Source organism: Pipistrellus hanaki (assembly GCF_964339955.1).
Source record: "Pipistrellus hanaki genome assembly, chromosome: 8".
Lineage (NCBI taxonomy): Eukaryota > Metazoa > Chordata > Mammalia > Chiroptera > Vespertilionidae > Pipistrellus > Pipistrellus hanaki.
Window position 1 is genome coordinate 81379061 of NC_140510.1, and position 9962 is coordinate 81389022.

General features: G+C 37.1%; 1 long non-coding RNA gene across 1 annotated transcript; it reads right to left on the minus strand.

The window, feature by feature from the left end:
* Positions 1-2343: 2343 nt before the first annotated feature.
* Positions 2344-4657, minus strand: LOC311626868. The gene is made up of 3 exons (XR_014795793.1): positions 4507-4657; positions 3291-3425; positions 2344-2493 (listed from the first exon to the last, which is right to left on the minus strand). It is a non-coding gene; the product is annotated as an uncharacterized lncRNA (long non-coding RNA).
* Positions 4658-9962: the final 5305 nt, after the last annotated feature.

A 9962-nucleotide genomic window follows, 5' to 3' on the forward strand; every position in this document is an offset into this window, starting at 1 on the left:
GTTCATAACTATGTCTCCTAAAACTCTCTTTCATATTATTCAATGAAATGATCAAGGGTATTTTTCAGGCTCAGACTCATATGTCGGCTTATTTTACTTGCTGTGTCATAAATTAGGTGTTACCGCATATAAATCAGGCCTGCTTTGTGCATTGTGACAAATGGGTGGGGTAAGCCATTCACTCATACTGTCACTCAGATAGCCAGTGATGTAGCTGTCCTTGTTTCCCCAAATTAGTTGTATTATGGAGTTCTGCCATAATCACTGGACAAATGGGATGCATTCAGATCTCAGAGAGCAAAACAAATTCAGAAGCTAAAGCTCTCTTCTCTTCCCAGACTATTGCATTTATAATTTACACGGTCTCAACTAGTGAACATAGTCTAACTTAAAAGTAAGAAAAGTAGAAAAAGTTTTTGCTTCTGAAAAATACCAAGGATATTTACTACCCGTGTTTCTCCGAAAATAAGACATCCTCCGAAAATAAGACCTAGCGCATGGAAAGATAAGACATCCCCTGAAAATAAGACCTAGCGCAACTTTGGGAGAAAAAAATAATATAAGACACTGTCTTATTTTCGGGGGAACCGGGTAGTATAACTCAGCATCCAGGGAACTAAAGAACAAAGAGCAGATAAACAGGAACCAGAGACTACAGATTTAAAATGTGGTAAGTGAATACATTTTATTAGTTGCATTTTAACCCTGCACTGGTGTAGGTCACACTCACTGTGCAATAGCAGGCTGGCTGACCGCCATTGCTGACATGTGATGGCTTCAGTGGGCTAGGTGTCCATGGGGCACTAAGATTGTCCAGAGTTACTTAGAGATAAACTTCTAGGTGGTGACTCAATTGTAGTTGGGTTATACACACTTTGAAACACATGGCTGCCAAGGCCTACTGATATTAATGAGCCGTATATCACAGAATGGAAAACACAAACCCTTCCTGATCTTGGTCACTTTTGCTGGCTCTATTTTTGAACTGCTCCATGCTTTCTGAGTCCGATACAAGAGTGTGACATAACTAATCCCAAGCATATTGCATCCAAAGAACCTGTATGCACACATACATAACCCATGGACACAGACAATAAGGAGGTGAGGCTTGGTGTGGAGGTAGGGAACATGTTAGAAGGGGTCAATGGGAGAAAAAAGGGGACATCTGTAATACTTTTAACAATAAAGACTTTTTAAAAAACATACTTTATCATAACAAAAGAAGCCGTATCATTAAGAGGGTTTACACTGATGGAACGATATGTTAGCACATTTTCACATAGGCCCAACGTCAATCACACCATATCAGGTTCTTTAACGGTAAATTTTCTATAGGTTAGAAATCGTAGAGCCACAATAAATTACTCTAAGACAGTGATTTTTGAACCTTTTTCATCTCCTGGCACTCATAAACTAATTACAAAAATGCTGCTGTACACCAAAAATATACTTTTTGCCAATGTAATAAAAAAAATTAGGTATAATTTTGACTCATTCACACCAGATGACTATTGTTGTGTGGGTTGTTGTCACTTTTTATTTGATAATCTAAGGGAATAGAGGTCAGTGCTAATACCTGATGTCAGGTATTGCATTTTTAAAAATTCTTATGGCTCACCAGTTGAAAATGCTCTAGGAAGAATTCAAAATACATTAGCATAAATGAGCATTTTATTAAAGCTAAGAGATATCATATTGAGCATGATGGCTAGTCTCTCAAGATGATGATTAATATTCTTTTAACAAGCTAAACACATTTTTATAATTAAGGCAGAGCATGTTTTTAAGCATACCATCGTTTAAATAGATAATACCATGTGTCCATTTTAGAGTTTCTATTAAGAGACATTATACCATACAGTTATCTTTGTTTCCAAAGAATTAGGCCATGACCTACTTCGTATCTCAGAGATCCAGAAAAGCTACTAGAATATTCTTCTTGGCAAATAAAGTGCTGTTGTCCCTTCCCCCAGGCCTGAAGCAGAGCTGTTCCATGCTCATTATGTGACCAAGTGACCACAGTTCTTAGCTATAATCAGGCTTGTCAAAACATTGAAGAAGAAAGCAGAAGACCCTGCTAGGCTGGAAAACGCATCAGCATTCTGGTATAGCCAAACTACCATTTGTTAGGATGACTACCAAGTGATTTGGCTAAGAGTTTGGAAAAACATGAGTCATTGGCTGTCCCAGTTTTTCTTTTTTTCCCTTGAGTGTTATCAAATTATAGTAATATCTAATTACTATGTGTTACAATCTGATGCAAATAAATAAATGAATGAATGAATAAATAAATAACTGAAACAGTGAAGGAAGGTGGGGCAGGGATACAAAGAATAGACTGTGTGAAGGCCAAAGTATCAGGTTACTCACACTGGTGAAGTGAGACAAGGAGAACTTGATGGCGGCCGTAACCACAGCAACCATCCCTTGAAGACTCGGGGAACTTGTAGGGTCAAAGCCAAGAAATTCCAAATCGTTGTACATGCCTCAGTCCTGAGGGTAGACAACATGAGGTCAGACTTTATTATAAACATATCCCTTCACCATGGATAGCGTTGGGACTGTGGGTGAACCTTGGAAATGCCCTTATGATACTGAAATAACAGTAAAAAGGTAAGTTAGCCCCGGTTTAAGCATCTAAGAAGGATAGCACTGTTCATGCCACTCACTGAATTGAGAAGATATAATAACATGACAACAGCTTATCATTGTGAACATTTGGCTATCATGTCCAGAGCTTCCAGTACTGATAACTTCATATTACTCACGATGAGTCAGCTCAAGGTTTTTAAATAGAAAGGAATCAGAAAACAAAGCATAAACCCTGGAAATTATATTCTGCAGTAAGAAAAGAACTGAGTATGAGAATACAGATAAAATGTTTTAGAAATGGATAAAGAATTTCATCAATTCTGAAGGAAATATTTTGAATAATCGGAAGACCACACTTATTTAAAACAAGTATAAAAGGGAGTCCTTAGGAGATCTAGTTAGAATAACTTACCTATTTCTTAAAATTTCTGTAGAAAAACTTTATCTCAAGGTGATTTCTGCCCTGCTACTTAATGTGATATTTCTCATCCTTCCTGATTATGTAAATTAGTTTGTTGATTTGGGATCGTGCTGCTCAAAAATTAGAATAAGCAAAACATGACTTATAAGTTATGTCTCTGAAACACCATGTTTTGTTATCCACTACTTCATAATGTTTGCTGTCCTAGTGTGTTCAGGCTGCTATAACAAAACACCCAGGCTAGGCAGCTTGTAAACAACAGGCATTTGTTTCTCACAGTTCTGGAAGCTGGACGTCCAAGGTCAAGAGGCCATCGGGGTCACGCTCTGGTGAAGGTCCTCTTGCTGGTTCATGGCTGGTGTCCCCTCCCTGTCAGAGGTGGAGGGGACCAGGGAGCTCTTTGGGGTCTGTTCTGTAAAGTCATGAATCCCATTAATGAGGACTCCACCACCTAAGCCCTCCCAAAGGTCCCGCCACTTAAGATCTTCCAACCGGCACTCAGATTTCAACACACGAATGTGGGTGAGGGGGATACAAACATTCAGACAATAGATTTGCTATTCCCCTGAATTAAGGTAGTATGTCAATCAGATGCTGAATAAACGTCTTAGGAAATTAAACACTGGACTAAGTATATTTGGAATGAGATTCTAGCTTTTTCACTTACTTACGGTTGTTCATGAACAAAATCACAACCAGCCTGAACCTGTTCCCTTATCAATAAAATAAAGTATCAGATAGGCTACACATCCCATGAGAATTTTGAGAGTGAAGTAGATAAAGCCAGTAACAATTGTGCTGACTTGTCAAGCACCTGTGAAAGAGGGCATAGCTAAAACTCACACTTATGTTTTGGTTGCATTAAATTACTTGTACTGAAAGAGACTGTATTTCAAATTAGTCCATCAGAATTGTGACAGGGTGAAGAAGAGCAGATAGCAAGTGGTACAATAGGCATGTAGAAAAGAGGGGGAGAGGAGGAAAAAGGTTGATGTGGACACAGATGAGGAGGGGGTGAGAAAGGAGAGGAAAAGAAATGTAGTCACATGATATGAGAAGAAAAAAAAAAAAGAGGAGGAAAAATAGAGAAGAAAAGAAGGCCACTCACTCTGAGACTGGGATATTTCACTTCCAAGATATGTACCCACTTTTACTGCATGAGTAGCCAACCACCTTAGGCCCTTTGCCCTGTTTTTGAATGGGGGATTGTCAGAGTTGGGAACTTCTCCACATTTGCAATAGCTGTCTTGGCCATAGCCTTGTAAGTTTTTAATCTACCAACCCAGGGCGCTGACATACTAAGAGCTCTATACCCATTCTCTCCTAGTTAAATTCTCCTACTCCCCCATCAAAGTGCTTCATGAAGCACTCCCAGTGCACACAGCTAGCTCTGGTCCCAGTCTGCATTGGGTAAGGTAAAATGGTGACGCTGAAAGACTCTTTAGTTATAAGCTTATCTAGGACCCAGGAGAACCCAACACACACCCCCTTACCTCACTTCCTTCTTAACTCTCGGTTCTTCCGGAAGCACTTAAAAATCTTGTTTCTTGGCATGTTTCATTTGGTCAGATGATCAGAGTCCTACAATCTTCTAAGGGAATTTAGAACAAATAACTGAACACCAATATGGGCAGGGTCTGTTTTTACTGTTTGTTTTTAAAATATTTTTATTGATTTCAGAGAGGAAGGGAGAGGGGGCAAGAGATAGAAACACCAATGATGAGAGAGAATTTATGAACTGCCTCCTGCAGACTCCCCAGGAGCCAGCAACCCGGGCATGTGCTCTGACTGGGAATCTATAATAACCATGACCTCCTGGTTCATAGGTCGATGTTCAACCCCTGAGCCATGCTGGCAGGGCTGTTTTTACTGTTTTGAGGGATCTGTTCTGTGCCCGGCAAAATTTTAAGTTAAAGGTAGCTGGTCTGATCCAAGAATATTCTAGGATGATAGAGCAATAGTAAAGACAAAAAGAAAAAAAAAAGCAACTAATGGTCCCTTTTCTCAGACTGGGCATATTTTTACTTTCTAAGATCTCCTCTTACTTTTCCCCATTTTTTTTTTCCTTGTGTGTGTGGATTATGGACGCACTATCTTCTTTATTAATTCCTCCTATCTCCGTTAGGCTTGTTTATGGCAGAACTGTCCCTGCCCCCCTCAGGTTCTGTGTCTAGTTGGAGAAAAGCAGCAAAATTAAGCTTCATCAGTTGTATCCTAATGTGTACTTTAGTGAGAAGTTAACAAATCACACTGGGAACTATTATAGGGCTATTAACAAAACAGAGGTTTTGTTGGAAGTTTAAGGGGTCCATCTTAGAAACCCCTAGAGGAGGAGGCAGAGTTGCTAAAATATTAAATGAACTGCCTTCGCCAGGTGACTCACACACAGAGGACAGCCCTTTGACTTGAGCACATTGATAAAAAGTCTAACAATCATATCAAGATTTCAATTATCCCATTCTCTGATCCTCTTGCAACAGAAAAGTCAAGAACATATGGCATGTCTTTTTTTTAAACCTTTATTTTTCTCTTGCCAGTATTTTAAACCAAGAAAATTTGATATTTCTTGCTGATCTTGAAAAGATGCCTCATAAACTTAATACTAGAGAGTAATTTATTAAGCTCATCTTTTTTTGTTTGTTTTTTGGTCTTGTTAGTTCCTTGTTTGCACTTTCCTCCCACGTGTTATGTTAATATTTTGAATTAAAGATGGTCAGTGAAGTAAAATTTCATTTGAATTTGTAATATTTTTCTTCCGTGTGGCTTGCGGAAGTAAAATTATTGGAAACTGTGATAAAGGTCCATGAAACTCTGTGAATACTTATTGATGAAGAAAAATTCTAATAGCTCTCTCAAATGTGATGGTGGACTTAAAACTGGCATGGGATAAGCAAATAGCTAAAGCTAAAGGAAATGAGTTTGCAAATCCTAAGCGCCCTTTCACAAACTTCTCATGTGAACACAAACTTCCTTTGTAAAATCTGAAGAGAATAGCGTGACTCGCCTAAATGTAGTATAACATGAAGCAGGACAGCCAGCCACACTTTTGCCAGTGTGATTCCCCAATCTCTGTGACAGACATTTTCATCTTGGTCTGAAGCTAAGCGATGCTGGCTTCTCATGTGGGCAGGGAGCACTGCCTGGGCTGCTTGTGTCAGTCTCTGTGGACTTTGGAGCAAGCCACGACTATCTTCCCCGGGTCTCACTCTTTTCTTCTTTAAGGGATGACCTCTTAGATTTAAGGATAAAATGAGTTATAAACTTCCTGAAGAGGTGAGAGATGTCATCCTTAACAAACCTTGGAACAAACAACTGGACACCACTATGGGCAGAACCACTTGGTCCTCTGCTGGGGTGGGCTACATGGGGAATGATGGGGGCTGTGAGGACACATGTCTAAATCTCTGAGTCTGGAAACATGACACACACACACACACACACACACACACACACACACACACACACACACACTGGCTATGATCACGCCAACAAGCCAGATGCCGGACAATGTTTTAATCTTCTGCATGTGCAAGATGTTTGTGAATAGAATTTTCACCAGAAAGTTTTTATAGCAAACTTTTATGTCAGAAGTTTATTTTATTGGTAAAATATTAAATAATATACAGAATTAAAAACTGCACTTACACTTCTGAGAAGAAATAAATCTTGGACAAATTATATGCTTGTTCCTGAGATTCCCTAAATTTTTATTCCAGTAGCTGTGCACTCAGACAGTACAAACCTTTATAATATAATCCTTTTCACAAAGTATTACAAAGTTTCTGCAGCTTTTTAGTGGTACGCACATACCGACACACACTCACACATGCATATACAACACTCATACACATATACACTGTACACACATACATGCACAGGACATGTATGTGTGTGTATTTAAAAACAAAGAAAATACAAGTCCCATAATTTAATCTGCAGTGACGTCGGAGGTCTCCAAATTGGTGTGTAGCAGAGTGCCTTGTCACACAGCTGCAAAGCCTGTTTCAGTATTTCCATAGTAAACCTCATTTTCTGAGGTATGGTCATTGAGCCTTAAAAAAACTACATTACACTGAGCAAACCTGACATACAAGGTCTGGAATTTCAATTTTACATATATATTTATATATATATATATATTTCTTTTTTTTTAAACAATAGCTTTATTTTCCCAAATTATTAGTTTGAAAAAAAATGAGGTTTACTGGTTTGACCTATCTTTATTTGTATTTTTTTGCTTCTACAACTCAAAATATCCTAGAAACTGTCAAGCAATTAGTTTTTAAAGTAGTCTAATTACCTTTGGTATTGTTAAAGAAAAAAAAAAAATCTAAAATGGCCAAGACATATACTGTACGAATGCAGTAACTGCCTTTTAAGAGAAATGCCAAAGAAATGTCATCTTTTAACAAAATATGTATTTACATTACAGCAGTTTCACTACAGGGACACAGGTATAAAAAAAGAAAACCAACAAATGGCATATAAATATGTATGATACGAAAAATACTTCTTACTTAAATTTGTATGAAAACAGGAGTGCTCCAAATATTTCTTAAAAATTTTATCCAATAGGTGATAGGCAAGTGTTTAAAATGGAGCTAAGTGCTTTGCTTTCATTTTAAAGTTCATTTTCAAAAGGAGAAAATTGAAATAAAAAATATTAGGTTCTTAATTTCAAACATCGAACAAGGGCCTAAGAAGAAAGTTCAGCCAACTTGAGGACACACTTCTCAGCCAAAAGAGTACTAATTTCAAAGGGAATTTAGCCCGGATTATGTGCCATGAGATTAGTTCAATGGTTTGTACATTCTCTGATTTTTTTTTTTTTTTGACTGAGGAGAGTTTTTCTCTTACTTCTTTTTGTGTCCTTTGACTAACATACCATGGTTTTCAAGGGTTTCTTTTTTCATTAACTAAAGAAAGAATAGGTCAGAAAACAAACAAACAAAAAATAACCATAGTTTTTAAGACTTTAAGGAAAGTATTGCACTTTTACAGAAAGAAAAAGATCTTTTGAACTAAAGGCAGAAGCAATCATCCTAGAATTGCAAATAACACATGGTCTAAAAGGTCCGAGTATAAGAGCAAATGTGGAGCCTGGTGTGTCCCCTCTAAACCTGGAATAATATTAGAGTACGGTTAAAGCACTTTCTCCCAGCTGGGAAAGAGTTAAGACTTTTGCTTTAAATTTTAAATTTTTGACATCTCCCTAAATATTTGCAAAAATTGTTTCACCTCTCATAATATACACTTTCCAAGGAAAACCAAGTCAGAACACAAAATTCAACAAAAAAGGAAGGCAAACATACCACAAGATGATACATAATCTCTGAAGTCATATTTTAGGTACCCAATATTTGAAAGGGAAAGTAACACAAAGGTTATATACCTTACTATTTTCACCCCAACTACTTTTTTTTAAAATATAAATCTACACTTGAGTATAAAAATATGTCAGCAGATTATACAGCCAACAGAAATCACGCACAAAAAATTAAGACTTAAGAGACCCATGACTTAAAAATAGGAGTTGAGCTCATCTTCAAACTAGTAGGGGGAAAAGAGAGGCAGAGACATCCAAAGACAACGATGGAAGTGATATGGACAGAGAGGAGAAAGGGGTGGAGGACAGCAGACAAAATTTAAGAAGAGACAACAAGGAGAATTTGTTACACAGGAAGGGGACATGATTTATGTTCAAAATCTGAGGGTGCTTGACAGTCATTTTTTTTTTTTTAAATCACAGTTTCAGAAATAGAACTACTTAAAAAAAACAAAACAAAAAACACAAAGGATAAAACAACAAAAACAAAATCCAGAGTCCTTCCCTTATTACAGTGTATTCAATGTTCTAAATTCATTTCCAGTGAGTAAATTAAGTAGGATTCTGGTAAGTGCATAGAGGGGATTCAGTGACCTCCACCCATCCGAGAAGCTTTTCTTACTGGATGTCACTTGAGGTAATCTGAAGGCCCAGTTAACTGCAAACTGGCTCGTCTATACCTACACGAAGTTATATGCCATCCTTTAAGTGGTTTAGCAGAGGGCCTCTGTATTTTATATTTTAGTCACAATAAAAAGGACATCTTAGAAAACTACTCATTCACATATTATTCTCTGCATGGGATAAAGGTTATTTCACAACAAATTTATACAGAAAATATACAAATTCATTGCTACGGGGGGAAAAAACCCCCACAAACAGAATTAAGAACTTATTTCTAAGAGTGACTGTGAAAAATATCCATAAACTTACAACACAGCAAGAGGAAACTAAAAAAGCCAGAAATAGAAGGTTACGTGAAAACCTTATGGAAATTTCAAAATTTTAGGTTTCTGCAAAAAATGTAAAAATAGTTAAAGGTGTCATTTTTTTGGCCTAGCAATACACTATGATTAAAGAAACACTAGCATATCACAGCTTCTTGGTCATATGAAATTTGCTTTGTATAACAAGCAGCTTATTATTACTATTATTTTTAGTTTTAAAAAGCTGTCATATCCTTGCATTCCTTGCAAGTAATACACAACCATGGTAGGAAACCACTTGAGATTATGCTTTGGAGAATAACAGTGTGATCTGACTATTCAGTTTTGTTTTGTTCAAGGAGAACTAACTACCTGCTTCTTTACATTATTTCATTAAACATTAACAGATTAGAAGACTGAGGCCCTGAGACTAGCACAATACTAGTCCTTAGATGAAATTCCAAACAATATTCTGTTTTATTGAGCAAAAATCCCACTAATAATGCCTTGCATGATTATCAGAACTTATTTTTCCTTAAAACAAAACACATACTGTAATGCAACTCACAGCTAAAATTTCCATCTACCTGATGTTTCACCAGCATAACCTTGCAATGGCATTCAGAAATACTATTTAACTAAAAAGACAAAATCTGGTTTCAAAAGTTTCTTTGACTTTGCACAGATGAGCTGGAAG